The sequence below is a fragment of the Balearica regulorum genome, chromosome 6, assembly GCF_011004875.1.
Source record: "Balearica regulorum gibbericeps isolate bBalReg1 chromosome 6, bBalReg1.pri, whole genome shotgun sequence".
Lineage (NCBI taxonomy): Eukaryota > Metazoa > Chordata > Aves > Gruiformes > Gruidae > Balearica > Balearica regulorum.
Genome location: NC_046189.1, coordinates 19,812,270 through 19,838,563, shown reverse-complemented (window position 1 = coordinate 19,838,563; position 26,294 = coordinate 19,812,270). Strand labels below are relative to the sequence as shown.

The 26,294-nt window shown below is 42.4% G+C and overlaps 1 long non-coding RNA gene across 3 annotated transcripts in view; it reads left to right on the top strand.

Moving 5' to 3' along the window:
- Nucleotides 1–26,294, top strand: part of LOC142602352 (uncharacterized) — a 46,393-nt gene that overhangs the window by 4,677 nt on the left and 15,422 nt on the right. Inside the window, exons 2-8 of one of the 3 annotated variants that reach the window (XR_012836080.1) lie at nucleotides 4,932–5,027; nucleotides 5,144–5,463; nucleotides 15,699–15,920; nucleotides 16,476–16,613; nucleotides 19,437–19,501; nucleotides 22,496–22,619; nucleotides 23,145–23,264. This is a non-coding gene — a long non-coding RNA (uncharacterized LOC142602352). Of the gene's footprint in view, nucleotides 1–4,931; nucleotides 5,028–5,143; nucleotides 5,464–15,698; nucleotides 15,921–16,475; nucleotides 16,614–17,162; nucleotides 17,440–19,436; nucleotides 19,502–22,495; nucleotides 22,620–23,144; nucleotides 23,265–26,294 lie in introns of those variants that run through there. The other 2 variants (XR_012836082.1, XR_012836081.1) reach the window with 2 other exon arrangements.

Genomic DNA, 26,294 nt, shown 5'->3' with positions numbered 1-26,294 from the left:
CACCTCTGCTATGAGGACAGGCTGAGAGAGTTGGGATTGTTCAGCCTGGAGAAAAGAAGGCTCCGGGGAGATCTAATTGCAGCTTACCAGTACCTGAAGGGGGCCTACAGGAAAGATGGAGAGGGACTGTTTATCAGGGAGTGTAGTGACAGGACAAGGGGTAATGAGTTTAAGCTGAAGGAGGGTCGCTTTAGATGAAATGTTAGAAAGAAATTCTTTACTGTGAGGGTGGTGAGGCACTGGAACAGGTTGCCCAGAGAGATTGTGGAGACCCCATCCCTGGAAGTGTTCAAGGCCAGGTTGGATGAGGCTTTGGGCAACGTGGTCTAGTGGAGGCTGTCCCTGCCTGTAACGGGGGGGTTGGAGCTAGATGATCTTTGAGGTCATTTCCAACCCAAACCATTCTATGATCCTTTCTACCTCAATTTCTGAGCAACGTTTTCTTGGTGTTTGCCTGGCACCCTAAACCACATTGACCTTTTTCCTCAGAAAATAGAGTCATTGGAGTAGAAGAGAGGTACCGGAGGTGCCAGGCCACAGTAGTGCAGGGCACTGTTAAAATTACTTTTACCTGTAGTTGTACTGAGTTCTGCAGTGCTGTGGTTAGTGTGTTTCTGGGACATGGAGCACCAAAAATACAAAGGAGAAGAGAACCTGTCTTGTAGTTGCTCTTTGTGCAAGGATCATTCAGCAAGTGCCACCAAATCCCACCACTAGTGAGGTGAGGGGGGTTATGTTTTGTTTGGCAGTCTCTCTGGAAGCATAGGTACTTGTCTGCCGATTTTGGTGAGACTGAGGATCCTCCACATCTGTCACAACAGTACCCAGGTACTGAAGGGACTTTAGGAGAGCAAATGTTGTCATGAGATATAGATGCTGTGGAGTGAAGCAGCAACTAAGGTGGATCTAGTACTAAAGCCCTGTGTAGAGTTAATTGCCCACAGTTTGCTTGGAGGTAATGTGTAAGGGGGAGAAGTTGCATGTTGGTGAAAGTCAGAGGCTGTTCTGCTGACATACAGATACATATCAGGAACCGCACTGTACTCATTCCAGTGAAATTTGGTGGAGACCAGCTCACAGTTTGGCCACAGCAAGGAGACTCAGTGGAGATAATGAGCTAACAATCTCAAGACTCCCCAGGCTTCCTTAAACTAAACAGGAGAGAAAATGCAGCTCATTCAAAAATGTCCATTAAATAGAAAAAAAATCCTTTCAGGTATATGAATTGCCCTTAGTGACCCTGGGTTTACCTACACACCTTTATCTCTTGCCCTAAATGAAAGACAATTAAACAAAAAAACCTGATGGCACAGGCTAGCAGTGGTATTTGTTGATGTAGATAAATCTGCTTAAAAATTATTTAAGCAGTGCTTGAGCTATGGAGTTGGATCTATCTAATGTGGTACCACGTAGCTGGAGGTGCAGAAGGTATTCTTAGATGACAGAAATTTCAAGGGTTTTCTCCTGATGCTGAGCTCTTCTGATGTATATCCTAAGACATTGGCAATGCATGCCTTTTGTTACAGTTCAAAGAGGTTTGTACGCTAAAACCTGCAATTGCTGAAAAAGGTGTTAATGATACTGGAAAGTAAATATAATTTGCAGCCTTGGTTTGAGCTATAGGTTCACGTTCAGCATACTGCATATTTCTGTGTTTTTCTTAAACCTGTTAGAAGAATGTTTCATCTGATCAATTGATCTAAAAGCAAATGAAACATAAGGCATTGTTGTTTGTTCACATGTTAGTTCTCTGAGATAAAATGCTTTGTTGTATCCTGCTAAGACATCCTAAATTTTTTGGTATCAATGACTTACAAATTAGAGACACTGGACTAAAGCAGGCTGCTTTCTTGAGGGTTAGGAGAGAGACGCACATTGGAGCACTCCTCCTTGACCTCCAGACAAACCCTTTATCTTCACTAATGTGTATTATTTTACTTTTTGCAACAGATACCCCAATTTCTGTTTTGCCATCTGCTCCGTGGCAATTGACACTTCAGAGAGCTGGCTATTTATTACTTGCTAGCCATGGATAGGAATACAGTAAATTCTTTGCAAAATAAAAATCAATACTCACTGACATACTGCGTATTGAAGAAAATAATTGTTTATGGCACTCAGCTTAAGCTGTTCTGGTAATCACGTTGAAAAATACAATATTTATTCATTAGATCAAATTTAATGAGGCCTCCTGGCAGTAATTATAAAAATTACTGTAGCAGTAAATTACTAATGAGTTGTGATGTGCTTCCTACCTGTGAGGAAGAACTGGGGGTTGAAAAACCTGATATCCAGACAACACTAGGGAGGATGAGATCTTGAGGCTAGGAGTCAAGCTCACAGCAGCGCGGAAGTTGTTCACTGCACCTGAATGGTGAGGAGGGGGGGAAAGAAAAGGGGAAAAAATATAGCAGAAAGACTCATAATCAGGAGTTTCGCTTTAAATAGACAGTGACTCTAGGTTCATTTCCAAACCAACATGTATAGGCAAGGGAACAATGTTATCAATGGGAGGAAGAGACTTTGCCGTATGTACATCATCTTGTCTACAAAAGCAGCTCAGGTGACCTAATTTACTCTAGTAATCTTAAGCTAGGAACAACTTCTTGCTTTTCAGTTATTATAAAGTTTCATGCAAAACACAGCAAAGAGGACAATGTTTTCTTAGTGCCCTTAAATCTTCCGAACAGTCACCTAAGATGTGGAGCTAAGACAAAGGTTGAAATCCCCCACCAGCTTGCTTTGATGCAAGGAGTTTGACCCGGATTTCTTTCTTCTTCTGAGACAAAGCTTTAAGGAATGCAGAGGCTTTTGGTAGCAAATGGTACACAGTATGAATAATACCAAGGCATAGAGGTGTAAAAATGGTGCCACTTCTATCAAAAGTCCAGGTTTCTGCTGAGTACAGAGTGTTGCTGCAGTAGAAGAGGCTGGCTAGAGAAAGGGCTTCTGCTGCATGCTAAAATTAAGGCACAAGTGAATTGGCATATAATTCTTTTTCTAGCTTGCAAAGATGCCATAGATTTCACAGGTGGCCTTTGGTATTGTAAAGCAGTGAATAGGCTAGCTTTTAGCAAGCATTTGCTGCAAAAGATTGATCCAGGGTTCAAATCTCTATACAAAATCAAATAGAAAAAGGCTGTGAATTTTAATCTCTCAAGCACAGAACTGCTCTTAAATATACTGTTGAGGCTTGAAAAGGAGTGAGGAAGTCTAGCACAGTTTATCTCCTCCTTATGCTGGTGTGTTGCAGTAAAAGGGACCACTGGACATGGATACTTCCATGCACTCATACAAGTTGTGAAGTCAGAGAGAGATAGGTGTGCATTCACTCTTGATTCTTCCAGACACCTTGAAAGAAGCAGAAATCTAGGTCCCTTGCACACAACCTACTTCTGTGTGGAGATGCTGGCTTTGGCGGACCTATGGGTTTCTTAAGCTGTATGAGCCCCTAAGAGTCAAGCATTGCAGTACTGATCCCAGGGTGTGTGGCTGTAGCCTCACACCTAAATAAATGTATACACTGAAAAATAGATACAATTGGATCTTAAAAAACCTTGGGTGAGCTAGTAAATGAACAGCAACAGGTCAGCATACAGCAGGACTATTTTGCAGTTTCCATAGTTTCAAGAAAAAGGGTACACCTTTGTTACCCCCTCTAAAAAAGCAGTGGTTTGCAGTGATTTAGCTAGTTCACATTACCTAGCTTCTTGTTACTGAAATAAGACAAGAAGAGCTTTTGTCATGATGCAATTACAAAAAGACAACATCTCTCTGCCAACCAGAAATTAACCTTATCCAACTTAATTGCCACTAAATCCACAGAGCTTTCTCTGTCTGTGCTGTTATGTCACCACGACAGAGCTAATGCAGTCACGCTCCAGAGAAAAAAACATCCATTTTTGGCTGTGAAGATGGTCTCTTGGCTGCTCGAGTACTGGGTTCTTTTCCTAGTGCTGCCACACATTTCCTCAGTGACCTTAGGAAATTCAGTCTCTGCCTGTTTCCCTTTTTAAAGCATGGAAATCCTCACCAGGCTTTCCCTTGCAGTCTGGTCCTGTCTCGAAAAGAAAATAAAGTGTGTGGGGTTTTTTATTATTAGCTAAACTGAATTTGGCAATGGACAGATGTTCGCTTTGCATACAGCTGTGCTGGCTGAAGATGCATTTTTCTGTCTTTCTGGAGCTGTTGTGAGGCTAAATTAACACTGATAGAAAATTCTGTGGTCTTCAGATAGAAAACACTTTAGAAATAGGAGTTATTGTGGGCTGGATATTCAGAACTGCTGTCAACCACAGCTGAAATCAGTGGAAGCTGTGGGCTGAAAAAGCTGGAGCCCTGAGCTACAATAGTTTACGTGAATGTAGAAGTAGTTCATGGCTGGCACAGGAATTCAGATCAATCTACATTAAAAGCTCTCAGGTAAATACAAAAGGTAGACTTGGTGGAATGATCCTTTTTTTTTGCTTGGGATTTTTTTTTTTTTTTGAAACAGCAGCATGCAGGTCTGAGGACTTATGCCCAGAAGGCTACAGGCTTTCACCACAGGTTGGCTGACTATTGTCTCATGATGCAAAATAGGTTTTCAGTTAGTATTGTGAATTCTTATGGAATCTTACAGTGGCAAAATTGGAGCAATTTACCTAATGTTTCTTCTTCTACACCTATAAAATTAATTTAATGTGTGTGGAGGGGGGGATACTGTGGAACTAAACCTAAAAACTAAATAATAATGATGAAGCTTTTAAGAGAGAATGTCTCACAATCTGACATAAGTAGTAAGATTGTTGCTGTGCACTATTACTATAATTAAATTACATTATGCTATTGCATTAAACTAATCCGTCAGTAATACTGTACTTAGCAGTAAGATTTTGTCACATAAACATTATGAGCCTTTAAACTTCTGCATTTTGTCTTGCAAAATGCAGGGAAAATACAGAAATTGGAGCAGCAGAATGTAACATGAAAAGCTATAGCAGTGGAAAAAGGCCAGCTGGTTCAACATGCCAGTCCTTTTAAAGCAGGTAAGTTAAGAGTGTTAGAATACATTTACCAAAAGGGTGGAACATGAGATGTATGCGTGAGGTGCCTGCTATTACTTTGAAAATACAAGGTACCAATCTAAAAATTGTCTTTTTAGGCTTTTCCTGAACTTCAGAACATGTAAGGTTAAATCAGAAGCTGCTGAGAGTAAACTGCTAAGAAAAACATGCAAATAATAAATGAAATGAAGCTGCAGTCTTTCCTCTGAAGAGAGGCAGAAAAAGAAGGAGGCTACAGATCACTTAAACTATGATCAGTGAAACAGGGCAGCTGATCAGAGGGATGCAGCCTTTAGAACAATGTTAGCTCTTCCAGACCCAGGAAGCAGAATAGTATTTTTCCAGCTGAAGACTTCACTCCCATCGTAACAGATCAAACCATCATTCAGAGCAGCAGATCCCATCCTTTCTCAGCCTGGTAAGCTGTTGTACCTTTATTCTGGTGCTAGATTTTTTTCCAAACAGGTTACTGGAGCCTTCATCCACATCCTGTTGACAGCTATCCCTTTCTCACCTTTGCAAAATACAGACTGTCTTAATGGTTCCTTTTTGTTTTCATGCACAATTTCTTGAATTTTAGCAAAAATTATCAAGGAAAACGACAAGCAGATTTCTGTCCCTTTGCTTACCTCTTCCATAGACAGCATACAAACACACACTGTAAACTCACTGTATGCCACACTGCTGTGACTGGAACTGCAGCATTTGCTGTTCTTCCTATATTTGTCTCTGCCTTTAAGCGTTCACTGAACCATCTTGGTCTGCAGTCCTTGTGATCTAATTGTGCACGCGATATGCCGGGATGGCCATGCTATTCATTAAGGATTCAGAATGTATACAGAGGTCCTCTTCTAGCTCCTGGGGGTAGGAATAGGATGAAAACATTATGAGACTTTATTAAGTCTTATAAGACTGCCACCCCTTGCCTCTGGCAGCCTCAGGAGTGGGAATTAGCCTTTACAGGGAGGTTATCATCCATAATACATATTTATGCTGTGTCCATCATGTATAAGAATGCTCTCAGTAAAACTTAGGCTAGGCTATAATAATACTTTGCACTTCTTTGTTGCCTTTCATCTGAAGATTTCATTGTGCCTTTAAAAGCTTTCATTAACTAAAATTCACAACCCCGTTGTGCAGTAACTGTGCATTAACACCTCCACCATATGCAAAATACAGTTCAGAGAGGCAAGGAGTGGTGTAAGTGGTTTAAAAAGCTGGAAAGAATGGGGGGGACACACACACAACTGGAATTGATTATTCCCACATCTATGTGCTAGCCCTGTGTTTTCTATCTAAAATATCTTAAACTTGGATTGATGCTCTGACTGCATTTTGCTGCATTTTAAAATGCTGATGTGTGTCAGATTTAGCATTGTTTCAAAATTCTCAAGACATTCGTTTCCAGGTTCATTTATTATCTGCTGGAAATCTATCTTTTGATAAGCAGATGTAGCAATGAGATGATATAATTGCCTGTGGAGCAAGGCATGCATTTTCACTATTGTTAAGCTACAGGGTCTAGTTTCCCCAGGATGTGTATGACTCTTGTGAATGCCAGTTACACACATTCCCCAGAAGAGAATATGCCCCTAAAGCTACAACGTCCTTCGTGCATAGCCTGCAATCCTCTACAAAGCTTACATTTCACAGGATTCAACAGTATTGGTTCTTTTGGGATCAATGGGAAACTCACCACCCATCTCCAGTATCTCTGAATTACAGAGCAGAACCAGATCAAACACAGAAGAGTTCCCTCATTTATCCTGCTTCTGTAATACATCAGAGTGTGTGCTGCATTCATTTTGTGTAGGCGGGCTGGTGTCTAATGTACTCTGTGAACATATTTATAAAGGATTAACCTGTGCCTGGTATTCCTAAAAACTGATTTACTTAAAATACATATTTTATTCTACTTGTCTCAACCATACGAATCATTTCTGTTTAGCTCTGACATTAGTCATTTTTGCTGGAGTGTAATATACTGCACATTATCGGTAGTCCTGCTATGTATGACAGGCTTTTTTTTCCCCAGCCAATACTTCTCAGTGCATTGTATCATCTGCATCTGAGAATTTTAACCCACAGTGAAAGCATTCACTAATACAATGTACTGCTTAGCAAACACTGAAACACTGAGCATTTGAACAGGGTGCTCTTGCTTTAAAAGTGTTTAGAAGCAAACCAGGAGTAGAAGGTCAGGAATCACAGGTGCTGGGAAGGACGTAGATGCACTGTGTACCTGGGATGCTGTGTGTGAGCACGCACACTGACCTGGCATCTGCCACGCTAGGAAGGATCCAGTAATGTGAAGCTCCTGGACTGCAAACAGTTGCAGCCCGCCCCTCCCACCAGCCCCAAGTGAAGTATATATGTTTTAAAATATTTACTTTGACACAGGCAATATTTAGATATTTGATTTGTGCAGGAGAAGGATTAAAAGGAAATACAAATGAACATCTTAGCAATGAGGAATTTTGGCATCTGCAATATGTGAAGAAAGCTCCAAACCATTAATAGCAATTTGAGAAGTTCTCAGCTAGAAACTTGGGATAAAACTGAAGAAGGGTGGACTTCTGATGAAGGATTAGGGGTAATTTACTAAAGACAGCCAGACTTAAGGTTTCTTCCCACCTTGATCTTCAACCTGGGATTCAGGTTGAAGCTTTGTTTGGTTTTGGTTTTGGTGTTTTGGGGTTTTTTTATGTTGTATCAGCCTATACTGGGATAGCAACTGTGTGAAAAATCTTACAGAGTTTTGTTTTCAATACCTAACATCTTCTGGTAAAAATGAATGGTGGTAGTTTATTATATTTTTGCCACTTCTCTGATTGCCTTTGAATTCAAGGTGTTCAGCCCATTTTGAATTCTGTTCTTGATACCATGTTTTTTTGTACAACTTGTGTGTCAGATGTTATTTGTTGTACCATCAGTCCATCCTATCTGGGTATAAGACAACCCAAAAACCAGTGTATGTGGGGGGCCGGGAGGATTCTCCTCAGCAGCCCATCAAGCAGTTTTTCTAGTTCATTTGCTTCCTCATTGTTCAAATACCAACTCAGAAGCTTGCAAATGTTTCTTTTTCTTGCCAAGACAGTGGCACTTTTGCCCTGGCACACATTAATGTTTTTTTTCCCTTTTCTTGTGTTTCGAGTGCAGCTGAACAACAAATTCCTCTCTGTTTAACAAGCAACTTCCTCACATTAAGTTTTTTCCATACCAAAGTATCTTTTTGGATTTCAGCACAACTCTGCATTTGTATTTGTTAATTAAGTACTGACAAGTGAATAGCAGCAAGTGCAGCAATATTGCGTGCTTGTGGGCTTTCATAACAGCCCCTCTGGAACCTAAGCCCATCGGTCTCAAGGAGCCTCGGCAACAGCCGTGCTTCGAGAAGTAGCCAGTAAGACAGCAAGTTGGTATTCAGGAAATGAGAGTGGCTCCTTCAAAAGAAATCTAACCTCTTTTCTGCTATTCCATGTGCATTAGACTTAATGGTACCCTCTGAAATTGTCATGCAAGTTACACTCATTTCACACTCCTCCCTGAAACCTAGATTGTTTCAAGTTTTACAGCAGCAAAAAAATTTGCTGCCTGTTTTCTCACCAATGTAAGAGGCTTTCTTTAAGTGAAAGTTGGCTCATCGGAGGCCATAGGAGGACATGGACAGATGGATGGATGTGTGTGTACATGCATCTGGAGTTCTTTTGTTCTCTCCCAGTTAGCTTTGATTGTTAAAACAACCATTTCAGTAATTTTTTGGCTGGCTTTGCGTGGAAAAAAATCTTGGTCTTTGCTGCTCCTGAAAGAGAGGTTGTCATAATGTTGCTCCCCCACTTGACTGACAGGCACCTTTGCCGAACACACAGCATGTTTCATCTCAGAGCACTCGATGAATATCCTTACCCCCCCCTTCTGGACCAGCCCACCTCTACTTGCGATGCTCCTTGCTTTTTCTCACAGGATTGCAATCCCTGCCTTTTGTTCCTCCTTCTCGGGAGTTAATACCTCCCCACCTTACAAGTCAGCAGCAGATTCTGTCAGTTAAAAACCCCAAATAACAAACCCTCCTACCCTGAAGGCCTTTCCTTTCAAGCATGTATTTTTCTAGCCTGCAAGGGAGTCAGTGCCATAACCCTGAGCTTTCATGGAATAGTTTCTAAGCCTGTATCTGTGTATTATGAATATCTTTCAAAGGGGGAATGAACATCCCCTCTTCTGGCAGCTCCTACGTTTTGTGACTTCCTGCCCCTCTTTGCTACCCTCCGCTCCTTACAAGCCCCTGCACTTCATCCCCTCTGCATGTAATGTCTGCTTTCAAATCCTCCTGCACTGCTGCTGTCACCTCAGCCTGCTCCAGCTGTTGCCTGCCCATGCAGTCACAGCCCACAACCCAAACATGTTTGCCTCCTTTAAGATGTCCCACTGTTGGTCTTTTGCAGATTTCCAGAAAGCTGGATGACCTGTGACACAAGCTTCCAATCTTTCTCTTCCATCCACATTCTTTTTCCCTATCTCTTGGATTTTTCTCTGATTTTCTATGGCCTGAAAAAGAAAGCATCAGCTTGTTTTTTTCCTTTTACCCCATTTAACATCACTGGCATCACATCCCAACCTTTCTAGCTGAGGTCTTCTTTTTTTGGCGCTGTTCAGTGTTGCTTCTTGCTTCCTAACAAGCTGCTATTAAGAAATGCTAGACACACCTTCTGCCCTGGGGATAGTTGACTGTCTCTAACCCAGAGATAGGAGACTGCTGGCTCAGGGGCAAGAGGCGACTCCTACACAGACATGTGAAACACTTGGTGACATATAGGGCCAGCTTATAAAAGGAAGCATTAACAGAATTCATGTTCATTTCAGAGATGTAGTAAAGGATCCTGAAGACGAACTGAAGATCTGAGATTATTAGGTGATGTAACATCATGTCCTTCATTTAATCACTCAAGTTTGCTGTTTCTGACACATTTGCTGAGCCCACGATGCTTACTGTGTGTGTATTCAGATTTTTTCCCTTCACCTCCTCACCCCATCTCGCCTTACTTTGAAATGGCATCTGCTTAGAAATCGAAGGTTTTTATTTGATGTCTCAGACGGTGGCATGTCAGGTAGGTATGTAAGAGACAGAGGGATTTAAAAAACAGGGAGGATAAAACTATCAGGATGACCGAGGCCTTCTCGTGCTTTGCAGTGTGCATAACAGGATGGTATAGAGAGGACATCCTTCACTGCAGGAAGCTCACAGCTCCTGCTACTGACAACAATTACTACAGGCTTTTTAGATGTGATAATGATTCAAGTTTTGTTTTCAATCTCTGTTGCTGGTTTGTTGGGTTTTTTTTCCATTTCCCCAGACCCAAGAGAATGATGGCCAAGCAGAACTGGCCACTCCACTAGTCATGTCCATGCGTAACCTCTGTGGTGCTCATGCCAGACCTCCCTTTCATCTGCTCCCCAGTCCCTCCCCATACACACTCTGTCCCAGCAGGGAGGCTGTCTTGGAGCCCAGCTGCATAACACAGCATCTCCTGGCAATGTTTTTGCTCCCTAGTGACTCACTGTATTTTGCACCTGATGGCAAAAGATAATCTCTCACCTCAAATCCTACTAGTTCTGCAAGACAGCTTTTATATAATCAGTTGGTACTTTTACCCTCTTTTCTCCAACCATGAGTATAAGGTCCAGCTTGACTCCCCCATACATTTTTTTAAAGAAAACAGCTGTGTTATCCTTCAGGAAAACAGCTTGTAATTTAGCATTACTGCATTATATCCCCTAGGCAACGCTTTCTATCTTCAGGACATATATTTATCACAGACATCACAGTATCTCTATGGTGCTTTAGTTTTCCATCAAGGGAAGCTAAAAGAGCATTTAATTCCATAAAGCCCTGATTGATCTTCACCACAATGTACCTCTTGTGCTTCTCTCAATGTCTCCTCTGCTGAACAAGATTTCTTCTTCCTCTCTTGATCTCTCAGAAATCTGAACTGATCTCAGAAGTGTGGGCTTGCTTTGCCTTCTAGTGCTGCCTGTCTTTGTGCTAGGCAGAGCTTTCCTGTCCTTTGGTCAGCTCTCCAGTCCTGCTTAGCTCCATCAGCCAGTGGCTCTTTGCTTTACTCAGGAGGCTTCCAAGGAGAATTGGATGTATGTTAGCAAATAATAATTTGCCAGCATTGGATGGCTTGTCACTTTTTGTTCTCAGTTTCACTTTTGGTATTGCAAGACAGCCATGGAAAGTAGGCAGATGGACACATCTTAAAGTGAATTCAATTAAGATGAACAGAAACTTGATGGCCCCACTACTTGCTCTGAAACTTTTCTCTAAGTTCTTAAGGCAAGCTGCTTTGTTAATTGCTGCTCCTTCTGGTGACCATTTCATCCTTGAGCTCAGAGTAGTACCCTTCTATTGTTACAAATTCTGATCCCAAAAGATGCAAGAAACCAAGCTTAGTCTTCTGAGTAGGAGATAGTGTGTGCTATAGCACTTGCCAAACCTATTTGATCAGCACACACAGCTGGAGAAAAAAGCAAGCAAGGAAGAAGTGGGAATGCAAATTTTAGAGAAATCTTTCAAAGTCTGCAGTAATTGGCAAGGTAAATGCAAGGCTCTTTCTGCTTTTCATAACACCGGTAATATCAGTTTATGATAAAAAGCTATTCTGAGTTACACAAGAAGGTAAGATATTTGCCAAAAAATTTCTTTAGCTTCTATTCTATTTTTTATGATGGACAAGAAGCGCCATCCATACTGATTGACTGTTGGCATGCGACTTACCACTGAGCAACTGTATGTTGATGGATAAGCCAGTCTCATCCAAGTGTCAGGAAGATTATCAAAAAAAAGAGCTGTCTGTAGTTGCTCCATCTCTGAGGAGATTGCCAACTCACCCTAACAAAAGAAAACATTAGTGTGCTATTTGCGTCTCACAAAGAGACTGTGATAAGATGACATGATAAATGATAGAGGGCTTTTTTTTCCCCAGTAAAAACACATAAGGTAGCTAAATCGTCAAGTGTAAAGAATATCTTGGCTCTTGCAACTGGGGTGAGTCATTTATTTTTTAAAAAGGGGAAATGGTCAGAAAAACAAGAGTGTGGGTTCTGGGTTTTCTATATTTCTTAAATTCACTCTAATTGCATTAAGTAATTATATGATATAGTAATTCATATACATATGCACAGAAGCACCCACCTACGCATATGTACAGAGAGAAAATGATAAAGGGCCAAATTACTAACTTGCTTTCAGATATCCCACAGAAAATTGTACATGCAATCAAGCTACCATTCTGCTGGCTTGCTTGCACTAATGGCTATTTGAGTGCCCATGTTTTGTTACTCTGAATTAAAGATCGAGAGGAAGGTAATTCTAGGTGGTGAGAAAGGAGGTCCCTTTAAAAAACTAGCCCTGTGAATTAGATTTTCAGTACCTAGTCTTGGAGTGGTATGCATTAACTACAGCTTGCATGCATATACCACAATTGTCTGTGTAAATTGCTAGTGATGCCTAAGAAGCTACTTGGTTGCCCAATTCTGTGATTTGAACATATATTAGATGTTAGTGCAGCAGGTACATCGCTGTTTGAGATTGCTAGATATTATGAAAATTTGGCCCTGCGTGGTTAAGAACATTACACGTTGCTATTCAGCACTTTGTCGGCATTGAGAGATGTATTATTACAAAAAAATGCCAGATATGTGGTGAGTTACTCATGTCCTTTTTACCTAGCTTCACTGCACTTACGAGATGTGCAGTGAGATCAGGACTTGGGTGTTACTGTTACTGCACCTTTGCTAGCCGTTAATGACCATCTCCTAATGATGGTCAAATGCCACACACCCATGTCTTTGAACAGGTTGATCATTTAATCCGATGTGAACCATGCGCCTTATCCAGCGGGGATCTATATGAAGTAGCATTTGGTTTTGGCATCAGAAGGTCTCTGAGGTATCAAACATCTGCCTCCCTTCTCTCCTATGGATTGCCTAAAACACACGAGTGCACACCATAACTACCAACCAGATCTGCTAGCAGTTATTACAGAGGAGCCAAATTTCTGCAATGGCAGAAGAGAAGAATGTCCCTATCTTACCTCAGGGTCTGCACTGAAACAGGAGTCAGACCGTAATCAGAGGCCTTGCGTTTTGCTTCCTAGTATCGAGAGAGAGAGAGAGAGAGAGAGGATTTCAATCTCCTGAGCAGTTTCATGATAATTTTTTTCACACAAATTCAAACAAATCATTTGATATACAGAGACGAGTTACATATTTAGAGTAGGCAGTTTATGAAAGCACAATTTTTAAATCAATGAAATCAGAAAAAAGCTCCCCAAGTATCACTCACAACTGTCTGTTACTGGCATCTACACTGATGCTGTGTTTAAACCCATGCATCCCCTGAGATTAGTGAAGCAAAGCACACATATCTTCAGACCTAAATTAAGTTCTTGAAGAGAATGCCTTTCCTCATATATCAGCAGATCCAGTCTCTCGTATTCTGGAAAACAAATCAGTTTATGTGAGGAGCATTCTGCTGGTGTTTGGATAAAATATCTGATCTTACTTTCTTCTGAAAGGTTTTTTTTCTGTATGTCATCTAGCTCTGCCTTCACCTTTAAGAGATACCATGTTGTCGTGAAGCAAGTGTCTCATGCAGCCACTTCTGCGATAATGTAAAGGAAATTATAAACTTTGTGTATCTTAGCTTTATGCAATGAAAGCAATTCTGCCTTCATGTCATAGTTTGAAGGATATGGAGGATTTATCCTGTGAAATGGAGGAGTGGAAGGCCTGGGCAGCAACATTTCATGCTGTTAGGAAGAAAAGCAAATTCTGCCTTGTAGTTTGCAAATAATGGCATTTTGCAACCTGACAAAGGATCCTAAATGGCCCAACCCTATTAATATATCGTAACACTCCAGCAAGATCTTTTTTCTGTGTGGTGCAAAATAATGCATATATTTATGTCTCATATATACTAAAGATCCCTCATTACAAATTTCAGACTGAATCTCTGTAAAAATCAGGTACGAAAATATCTAATTCTATTGAAATTGGTGGCCACAGGAGAAAAAAAAAAACAAAGCCAGAGACATCACACCATCTTGTGACAAATTTGCAGCCTGCTCTATGTTTTGACTGACCTTGTCTTCCACAGCTTGGGAGACTCCTTCCCCAGTGACTGAGTATTTGAATTGCAGCTCTAACAGCATCTGGAGCACGTTGTCGGCAGTTATTATTACAAAAGCAATCTCCACGTTGGGGTGCGGGCTGTAACGGATGGGGCTTTGGGGAGGTAGCATTTCATCCCTATTTTTATGGTAACCTTCATAATCCAGGTTTGAAGAGACTGCAAACCCAGAAGCAAGCACTGACTTCCTATCAAACTGTCAAAGAAATAATAAAAACCCTGTCACCAAGACACTGGTGGCAATCCTTGCTAGACAGAACAAGGAACCTGCTTAGGCATAAATGAAATTGTTCTGTTATGGAGTCATTGTTGAGAACAAGACTTTTATAACACTTTTATATCCACGGAAATGAATCTAATTTGTTCCCCATTTTAATTAGCCTCTTTATGTCACATCCAAGTTCCGATGCTTGCAAGAAAAAAAAAAAAAGAATTTTCTAATAATCAGATTATTCTTCAGTTAGAAAACAGCAGAGAGAGAAATTTAATTTAAAAATAAAGCGACAGAAATATTTTAAAAGAAAAATGTTATTTCTTCCAAATTACAAAGTGCTGCTCTCTGGTGTAACATTATTATTCTGTGTAGCAACTTATTAAATGAAGCAATTTATGGTAGCATCTCTGAAAAATGCCATCCTTTATTGAAATGAAAGCGAGTAATAGCATAAGGACTGTAAAATAAAAAGGCAGAATATCTTCTTTTAGACCATTACAAAAATACATGTATTGTCTATTTGACAATCAATACACTACCATAAAATAAAATGGAGCTGTGGTATCATCATCATAATTTCTATTTCAAATGGTTTGCTGAGAGCCAAATTGTGTCTTTTATGGAAAAGAATGACAAATGGTTTAATTCAATATCACATGCATGTGTATAAATGAGCTGAAATTCTGTTGCAACTCAAAGCTGTTAGGCAAATATTTTAGTATCATCACAAGTTTAAAAACAACAGACATGTGGGAGTACATTCATTTATTTACACTTGTACTGACTTAAAATTCAAAATGTTATTTGATGCTTTTAAAGCACTGCTGTGGGATGTTAAATTACTGCTGAATTCTTACTGTTCTGAGATACCTTTCAACCTGCCAAGATGCATGATGATGATGATGATAATAATAATAACAGCGGTAGTGCAGGGATCTTTAAAATAATGTGGGGCTTATTCCTGTAAGATAAATACCATTTTCACTAACCCCAATTTTATTATTCAGCATTTCTGATGCAACAAAGTGAAATAATGAAAGTAAAATAACAACAGGTTTGTGTGGGATGGGAAAGGGAAAATGAGCACGTGCATTGTCAGATTTTCTGCAGAAATTGTAGGGAAAAAAAAGCTCCTATAAATGGCACTTCCCCCCCAGGAAAATTCCTCCTCTTGTTTTTACTATTCACTACATTTCCTTCTTTTATTCCTTTTTCTGATCTCGTCCTTTTGTTCCCCTTCCTTCCTCAGATGCTTCTCCTTCCTCCTCGCAGTAGGAGGCTCCTGGCAGCTGGGGACAGAGAGCCACGGCCGTGGGATGTCGCAGGGCTTGCTGGCAGGTGAGCTGCTGCTGGCTGGGGTACTGGCGCCTGAGGAGAAGGAAGACGGGAGCTCACAGTTTGCTGCCATGTACGTACGGGGCCTGTTTCACTCCTGCCTTCCTCTTCGACGTGCCTCTTTCCCAGGGACCGGGTGGGTACGAAGCCCCCGCGTGTGGCACTGGGAGCTTTCTACACCTGCCTTGCTCAGGGCTGGGGGGGGGGAGGAGGAGGAGGAGGAAGCGAGATGGCAAATGTGTTCTCAGGTGAGGATGGGGGCTATGAGCCACTCGGCGTGGGCTGGGAAGTGGAGACGTAGGTGCTGCCTGCTATGTGCTTCCCGTCTCCATCCGACAAAACGCTGAGTTCAGTGAGGGTCCCTCCGGCCGCTGCTGTAGGCAGCGATAATCACAAACTGCCCCACAGGGATGGAAGGGAGAGGGCTTTTTCGCCTCCCTCTTACAAAATAGTTTTATCGCCCACAGACACTTTTAAGTATTGCCGCTCGGCCGCAGCCTTGCTGGCACGGCATTACAAGAAATCTTTGCTTTGATAAGGGACCAGAGGTCACCGCTGCAGGGGATCAGGGCTGATTTATTAAACAGCTAAATCTATTTGAGATGTAATTCCTCAAAAAGAGTAGTGTACTTGAGGTCATTTAAATTAGTAAGAAAGTATGCCAGTTAATGCCTGCGTTTACTCTCCCCAGGCACAAAACCCTGCTCAGTGGGCGGACGCAGGTGGTTGCAGTCGGCCCAGTCGCCCCCAGGACTGTCACTTCTCCAGGACGCGTTTCTGCTCGTGTCACACCCCTGTCCTCTTAATGGAAACTACGGAAGAAAGTGTGGTACGTGCCATGATTTTGCTGACATTGCTCCAACAACCGGGAGCAGGTCCAACAAGGCTTACCTCCCTCGGAGCCCAAGCGGGAGGCTCTGCCGTGGGGGCAGGTTACAAAGTTTCCCCGCAGGCACCGGGTGTTTGGCAGTGGCGGTGCTGGGGCTGCGACCCAGCGTGGGGAATCTCGTACGCCCTACCTCCAGCCTCAACGCAAACGTATGCGAGAGGAAAAACCTCTCTAAGAGATCGGCCGGCATCGCTGCCCTGGACAGGGTCAAAACCGGAGCGGTACGCGCCTCTCCCACGGGGCCTCCCTGTCGGCCGGGGCAGCCCCGCGGCTCCGAGCACTCCACCGGCAGCGGCGGCCGAGTCACCTCCAGCCGTGCGGCCGCAAGCCCGGCGGGGCGGGCTGCCGGGGCCGGCCGGACCCCCCGCCGTCCCCGGCGCCCGCAACGGGCGGCGCCCGCCCGCGCCTCCGCCACGGCCCGCGGTGCCGCCAGGGCGGCGGCGGGGGCAGCCGCCGGCAGGGGGAGCTCTGGCTCCGGGAACGCGCCGCCGTTCCGGCCGCGTCCCGCTCCCCGGCCACCCCCGGCCGCGCGGCGTGGCACGCGCGGTCCGCTGCCGCCGGCCCATCGGGACGGGGACGGGGACGGGGACGGGACGGCCGGCTGCCCCGGGCGCCTGGCAGGTACCGCGGGTTCGCGCCGCAGCGCGGGCTGCCGCGGAGGAGCGAAGAGGTTACGACCTCCAGGGCAGAGCCTGCCCGCCGGACTGAGCGGCCCGGCCCGAGGCAGGGGCCCGGCCCGTGGCGGCGCCCCGCAGCCGCCCGGCAGGTGCGGCCCGGCCCGGCTCGGCACCCCGAGCGCGCCTGCCACAAGTGGCGGCGGGCGGCCGGGGATAAGCGCGGCCAGCCCGCGGGGCGGAGGGGCTGCCCGGCCCTGGCCGTGAGGGCCGGCGGGCAGGCGGAGGCGGGCAGCGCGCGCGGCGGGGCGAGCCGCCGACCGAAGTTGGTGACAAACGTGTTTGGGCCGTGGCGGCAGCGCGCGGCTTGCTTTGTGCGTTTGTCAGCACCTCGGTGTCATTCCTTCCTCTGGGCAGCTGGCCGGCAATTTCCCCCTTTTTTACTGCTGGAGGAGGTTATTCTAAGTAAGAGGAAAAGAAGAAAAGCCTCTGTCATTTTCGCAAAGGTTTTTTAGAACGTACTGTCTAAATGACAGTCGAAAAACAATTTTTTTTTTTTTTTGTAAAAGTGGTGAGTTTCTTAGCATTCAGGTTGATGCTCTTTCTTTAGTACAGATACGTATTCCAAAGACGTACTTGATTTCTTTGGCCGTATCTTTGATCATAGGTTATAATTACTACCTTATACGCACCTATGTTTGTATGTATCTTTTGAGACTCAGAAACACAAATTGCTTTTATTAAAAGCCTTCCAAAACAAAGATTAAAAAGGACAGAGGAAAATATGATAACCTAGCAGCCAAAGCACTCTCTCCTCTTACGTTCAATCCAAACATTTTGGACCAAATCCTTAGCAATTAAAATTGGCATAGTGAAGCTCACTGATTTACCTCAGCTGAAGATCTAATTCCAGTGCGTGACATATACTCAGAATATGTAAAAGATATTCCAGAGACACAAAAAAGCATAGTCTTGCATTTCAAGAAAAATCAAACTAATCTAGACTAAACCCAAATAAATTCCTATTTTGTACTACAGTAATTATATGTAGTGATTGCAAATTCTTTGTTTCCGTTGCACACAGGCATGCTTTTAACCAGAAGCTGTATGCGATGCTTTAAAACGAAAAGAAGTGATTTCTTGTTTGATTTTTTTTTTGCGATAGATGTGCAGTTATTTCACTGTAGAATATGTGAACAAATCTTTAAGAAATGAAATGCTTTATTATTGCATATCCTGTAAAGGCTTTTAGTGACGTCACCATTTCAAGTGGTTTTAAAATGAGAAGTTTAATAGTCACATTTTTAAAGTTTTATTTCTGTGGTGTTTTACTTGCCTGGTCAAATTTATCCAGTGCAGCATGGTGGTCAGGCAGCATTTCAGGTAGTGGCTTATCAGGTATTTTAATAGGAGGTTTCCCAAATCCCCCCTGGAATGAGATGTTCTTTAGGACAAGGGGCAGGTTCCCCACACTCAAAACCAATCGCCCTGCTGACTGCCTTCCCTGGGTTTCTTCAGTAATTTCTCTAATGTGTCAAGCCACTTTGCTACAAAATAAATATTCACAGATTGGGGCGGGGGGGGAGAAGGGAGGAAAAAATAGGCCTCCCAGTGAGCTATTGATTTGAAATATGAAACATTTTATTGATACAAGAAAAACCCAGACATAAGGAAGCAGTTTGATATGGCACAATATTTGAAAAAAATCGTGTGCATCTGTTTAGCACAATATACTGCATAATGACAGCAATCTTCCCTGTTTGTATCTATTCATCTGATTATACAGCGTAACAATTCTTTTCGCTACACATTTATTTACTAAAGGATTTTTTTAAATGGATAATAAATTAGTAAATCAGATATCATGTGCTTGGGAAAATACGTTAGTTGACTCCCTACACACAATATAGTTGCAATTCATATTTTATGTGATATTCAGTGATACTTGCATATACAGATGAAGTTCTGTGCTTCCCTTGTGGTGAAGACAAAGGAAGTTTTAAATCACTATTTAGTACTCTTTCATCTAGGCACATGTTATTTTGAAAAGCTTCAGTTTTTAACACTGCAATGCAGCACTGATGTAATGAAGAGCTTTGACTTACTTGAAGTATAACCCAGTGGCCTTCTTTTGATGCTTTTTCCATAGCTATTTCTGCTACAGCTTCCTGTCCTTGACCCAACGATACATTGTGAAGTTCTCCTGAGTCAATGGTAAATTCAAACTTGTTCCCTAAACAGAACAATATACTGTACTACTTTGAGCCAAATAATGAAGTGTTCAAACAAGCATGTGTTCTACACACCGTGTTTAAATGGCACCACGTCGCATGAGTCACTAAAGTAAAAAAACAGCCCTCAAAAATACAGTTTCAATAAATCAGCTGAGCTGGGATATTGTATTGCTTTCTGGCTAGGTATTCTATATTAGCAAAATACTGCTGTGTCTGAAAAGCAACCCAGAAGTGGAACAATTGATTCCTGCTAATGGATTCCCTACCTATTGCCTATATAAATATTTCAACACGCACAGAAGTGGATATGTTAGAAATGTATCTAAAGAAAAAAATAAGGAATGACATTGATGTCTCACTAAAGGTAGCATTACACACAGGCAATACAATACAAGGGGCTAAACAGAAGCCCTACACTGGCACTAGGAGGTAGTTTGGTCAGTGGAGGGTTAGCAAGTTTCCAGCATACCTAGGCAGTAGGGTCAGATCGTTTGCTCAAGTATACTTACACAAGGTTGGTGACTTGTGCTAGTAAAACGCAGAAGAGCAGACAGCTACCTCTTATTTCCGAAAGCAGCCAGCATTTGCCCAGGCAGCTGTCTGAGTCAAGCACTGTAACTTTCATCAGATAGTATGTGTTCCAGATGTAATGCCGTCTGTGCACTAACATGTGACAGCGCTCGGCAGTAATGGAAAGGCCTCATTTATTTCTCTGGTCTTAGAGAGTTAGTATTGCTAACTAATTTGGTAGACATTTCGTTTATTTCATGGTAACTGCTGTGTTTTCTTATGATTGTTAGTAATAGGGTCTAGTCCAGACTAATCTAACAGTTCAGAATCGATAAGGGACCAGTCCAGGAAATAAACACTACTGGGGAACAGCCTTACCTTCTTTGAAAGTTTTTGTGAACACTAGACACATTTTGTTCCAAGTTACATTCGGGCAAAGTTCCCATAAATTAAGAATTGCAGTTGACAGAGCCTCGGGGAAAACAACAGTTAAGGTGTAAGACCCATCTATGGGGCATAATATTTTATCATGACTTCTATTTGGTCAAGATCCAAGTATAACACACCTTAGGGTCACTCACAGTGCAAAATCTGTCCTTCAAAGGGCTGAGGCTAGTAATGCAAACTGACAGCGCAAGTCATCCTGGCCGCTCTGCTGTCTCACATCATCATCGGGTTCAGGAGAGAACTTTTTGCTATTCATTCTTTTAGAAACTTCTCTTTTCTGGACATTCCAACTCCATTGCTTCTGCTTGTCCTTTCCAGGAACCTTCAATATCTCTGTTCAGGTAACAAAATTTATTCATCGTTGTCCACACTGGAAAAAAATACTATGTGGAGCCAGTATATTTGAGCACAAGCATATGGATTTTGAAAATCAATGTAACTTAAGTTTTTGATTTAAAAAAAATAGTGTATAGGATCATTATTATAGACACACTGTACTCTGATTTCTCTTCATGCAGAGTTAGAGAGAAAATCAAGTAACTGTTGAAACAATGGTCAACGTAAATTCTGAGTTCACAAAGCATCAGTTTCTTTTTTCATAACTAAAAGCTTTAGGGCAGAATAGCTGTGAAATTAATAGAAAATATTTGTAACACTTATCAGTGCTTATTTTCACAAAAGGTTTGGATTTTATTTGTGGCCAAATTCCCCATTTAAAACATTTTTGAAGCTTTTAAAACCATGCAATGCAGACTCTGGGTATCATAAGCTGAAATTGTACACATACAGAAACATTCCTCATAGTACATGAATTCATTCACAGATGGTGATGCACACCAGCTAAACCTTCACCAAAATATGGACAAAATTCTAAACATAAGGCTTTTCTGAAATGTCTGCCTTCACAAATTAAATGTGGACTTTTGCATGTAAGCCTTTTAGTATGTCAACAAGGCTAAAACCACTGAATTGTGCTGAGAAAGAGTATTAATACAATGTTCCAAGGTGAATTTAACTCTGATTTCTCTAGAAGAACAGTTTCTATTAAGAAATTGCAAGATCAAAGACACATGGTGAAATACTTAAAATTTTAGAAGTCTGTAAGAACCAGATTTAAATTTTCCACTGTTGTAAAAAACAAAAAGGAAGCTCCACACCATTATTTATCACGTTTTACAGGGATCTGCTGTGTTCTGCTACGTGGTATTTAATCCAGAAGTGCATTCAGCTATGTATTCGTAGCAAGCACTGAGTTATAAGCCATCAGAGCAGCAAAAGACAGGACAGAAATAAACTGTTGGCTGCAATTGCCCCTTTGAAAAAGAACAGGAATTTTGAGAGGGGAGGGAAGGAGTTTCCTTGTCCCCAGTGGAGTTTATTATTCTCTGGAAACAGGTAAACCAACCCTGGCTCATGAAGATACTTTAGAATAGGAAATGTTTTGCCTTTGAAATGTACCAGATTACATGTCATTTCAAATAGTGTTCATGGCGAAGATACCCCTGGGACCACCTTACAAGAGCTTTATTTCTTGCCTGCAAATTAGTCAGTTCAAAACACTTCTCCTCTCATCTCTGCCTTCAGCTCTTAATACCACACACGCCATTTGTAAAATAGGGGATAAGAATGAAAAGACCCTGAATACAAAAGTACAATTAAAAAAATAAAACAAAAGATTGTAAAGGCAAGAACAAGACGGGTTTCAGCTGACAAGGAAAAGAATGAAATTTTGGTGCATTTTTGGAGGCATTTCAATAAACCCTCTTTTTTCCATTCCAGCAGGGGCTCATTGAAACAGCTATGTTTTCCAAGTGGCAGACAGACAATAGCATCTAAATTATTTTTAAGAAAGCACTCATAGCACTAAGCACCCACTACTACTAAATCCGTCTTAGAGGAGAAGGGTGGAGGAAGAAGAAAGGTCAACAAATGTATCAAGTTCTTTGTGTAGTGCCTCGCTGACATTTTCCAACTGCCTCAGCTGGCTTTTATTTTTTTATTTTTTTATTTTTTTTAGAATCCTGGTAAAATGCAGTAAAGGATTTAAGGTTATCGTCTGTCTCTCTCTAACTTCTGACATCTCTTTATAACAAGAAAGAGTCACAGCCAGCTGTAACAGGAGGGCAACACAATGAATCCTGGTAAGACAGGGAAGGGGGGAGGTTCAACTTTGCTGCCCCTTTGCCCCTATTTCTTCCTCACAGAACAGAAGTGCCATCTGTTCCTAGCCCTAACATGCATGCATTTGATTTCCATTCAGGAATAACTAACACAGGAAAAAGATTATCAAGCGATCTAAACCACTGTCAGCATTAGCAAGTCTTCCCCATCCAGTGTTTTGTTTGCACCTCCAAAGATCTGCAGATGAAATGGATATGGGCAAGTGCCTTAATTGCCTAGAGTTATTCTGTTCTCTGGTAGAGGACCATATGGTCAAGGTGTGGAACATGACCAGACTAAGGATATTTAGGTGCGTGGGTCTGAAAGAGATTTAGGAAAATTAAACGAGAGAATGGATGTTTAAAGTCTCCAACCCGAATTCAGTACACCAGTCCCTATTACTTGGTGCTGTAATACCTCGTCATAATAATGCACAATCTGTCCAGCAAACTCAGTTTAAGATCCAAAATACAATGAGAGCATCTTTTCTTCCTAACTGGCTGCAGGTGCCGAAGACGCTGTGGATCCCTCAGTTATGCCCGATGCCTTATTCTTGAAAGTAACGGGGTGCAGCAGCAGATGTCAGCGAAGGAAGGGCACCTACAATGTGCTGTTTGCAAAGCAAGGTAACGATTAAACAATAGGGGCAGTGGGATTTCTCTGTCCTAGCCCTTCAGGCATTTCAGTGCTCTTTCCTCTTGCTGTCTGATCCTGATCATTTTAGAAATATCTCTTTTCTTCATCTTCTCATCTTTTCCCTCTTTGCTGCTGCTGCCTGCCCACCTTGTTACTTAAAGCACTTCTTTGGCCAGGAATTGGCCACGTTGTCAGGCACCAGCTTTCTTCCCGAGGACTGGGGAAGGACCTCAAGCCTGGGAGAAGCATGGCCAGAGCTGTTACAATGTAAATGAACTTGTAAAACGGTTCAAGAGGGCAAAGCCAAGAAAATGGCTAGCAAGTAGCTTGTGCTTTAGACTAGCTTCTTTTGCATGAGTCAGATATTGCTTAAGCTGCACCTGAAATCTGAAGCTGATCTGTCTGGCAAACCTACTGATGTCTACATTGTCAAAATACATGAGACAACATTTCATTTCTCCAAATTTCCATTAATTTCATTGCCTTATTTTCTTTCATTTCCTCCTACACCAGGATGACATTTTTGAAGCATACTTCTAAGAGCATAATTTGATCAAATGATCCAAGGGAACTCCCTATAGACATCCACAATTTAATGCTAGATCTGTTCTAAAGGTTGGCATGCCTGACAACGGCAATTGGTTTAACCCCAGTTAATTTTTAGACAATAAATATAATGTGCTTTTTTCCGAGTCAGGACTGTATTTTGTTTACACAGCTCAATCAGAAATGCATCAAATAAAGACGGGATTCAGCCACGCATGGTGGTGAGCGTCCGTCCCAACCTGGACCACAGCAGAAGGTGCTCGGCACTTTGCTGGAGTCAGCCGTTGTGCATACCCTCGTGCGAAATGCTTGTAGGTGACTTCCAGATGACCTCGGGGAGACTGGGCAGGAATACAGTGGTTGGCTGATGGTTCAGTACAGTAGATACTCTGTGCTCTGAAAACAAGTAGGGTCAGCAGCTGAATCTGAATTTCTTTGTCCTCCCTTTCTCTTCTCCATTTGGGATTTCACTTCCTGGCTCACAGCGCATGCACTGGAAGCCAAAGAAGCCTCTTTTATTAGGTTAGTATTTTCATCCTAGTCCTGACTCACATCCGTGCAGGCTTTGGGCTCCTCTGCTCTGTACCCACTTATCACTCTTTTCAAAGGGAAGAAGGAAACTCTTGGTATGGGTGCAAAACTTAGAATCTGTGCCGAATAAGAGCAAGAACACAGCTGCACAAGACTCAGCATACTTCTCACAGACAAAACGCAGTGAAGGAAAGGATGGCACTTTAGGCTAAATCAGAGATCATTATACAATACTCTCTCCATTCAGCTCATTCTACAAGGAATATGTACATGTGGCAGCAGCACTTGGGACATGAAGAGCTACTTTGAAAGTAGATGTGGTTCCTGGTGTTTGAGAGGAGGATGGATAGGGGAGAGTGAGCAAATCGGCTGTGCCTGCGGGGGTACCCCCAGCCACAGCAATGTCTGTGAAATCATGCTTTTCTGTCCTTAACGAGAAAGCAGCCTGGACTGGCTGAGAGCAAAGTGAGTTTGTAGGAAGCATTTCAGACTGACATTTGTTGCCCCAGGAGGAAGTTTCCAGAGGCCCAGCAGAGCTGGTTTAGCAGCACAAGCAGCTCAGGCTATAGCAAGGACACCCGAGCAGATGTACATAAACCTGTCCTGCTGTGGTGAAGCAGGAAGGCGTGTAACTGAGGCCTGAAAATCATTAGACAAAGGACTGTTCTGTGGGCTGCGTGGCCACATGTACAGGTACACACACACACACACAGAGTCATAAATGGGAGCTCGTGCAGGGTTTATGCTGTATCGGGAGAGCTAAGTGGGCTGTGAAAGTAAGCTTTTCTCTTTCAAACAGGCTGATGTAAATGATAGTTGAGGGTGTAACGCAGGCGATCGGGTTCTTTACGCTCAGCCTCACGTTGTCACAGGGTTTGGCTCACTGCACTGCCCTGTGAAGTACAACAGTAAAAGCCTGTGACAGGAGGGAAAGAAAGGTGTAAGCCAGTGGTAGCACTAGATTATAACAGCAGCATGCAAACACACTGACCTCTTCCTGAGTGGTAACCTTGAGTGAGAGCTAATTCACTGGATTGATTTTATTCAGCTTGTCCATGGGAAAATAGAGCATGGCAGCATTGACTGCAACTGGCCAAAACTGCCTGCAAACCTCAGTGATCTTTATGGTGTTTATATCAGCTTCCGGGTCCTTAAAGATACTGGCAATGTTAAGATGTGGTATTACACTCAGTCTTCTTATTGGCAAAAGGGTGTTGGCAAAAGACACGACATACACGGCTCTAAGAATTTATCGTTAGTCCAATTAATGCTTTAAACAGTCTAATAGTCAAAATTACTTAACGAATACAGGAAGGCCTCATTAAAAATAGAGTTAAAATTGCTACACAAAAATTTCCCTATTTTCTAGTGTTGTGCTTACTCCTCCAGTGCTCCTTTGGGTCTTAAGATTGACACTTTGGTATTTCTCAAAAGGAATGGGGGAGTATTACGATGAGTCATCACCAGGAGGAGTGTGACATTCATGGGAAGGGGATGTCTTTCTCCTCAGTCTGGTGTCTGCTTGGATTTAATTTTATATGTTTTCTTAACACTATCAGCTTACTGTGATTAAATGACTGATTTGTGTCATCTGTGTCTGCACTCTTCCCTGCGACTTATTCCAGAGCTACAGGCAGTTCACTCCACAATGAATAACCATTTGTCACTACTGTAAACTAGAGTTAAAATAAACCAAGTCTAGTCAAGAGTACCTCACGGCTGGAGGTACACGTTGCTATCACAGCTGAAACGAGTTAAAATCTACTTAGGCCCAGACAAACCCAGGGAATTGCTGAGACCCTGCTCTGTCATGTCAATACAAACCTTGTTGCTTTTTACTAATAATGGCAAAATCAAATTTACTGGGCTATAAAGTCTGTGAATTGCAGAGGTCAGCAAGGATTTGCAAACCCTCCTATGACTCCTATGACCAAGCAGCAGAT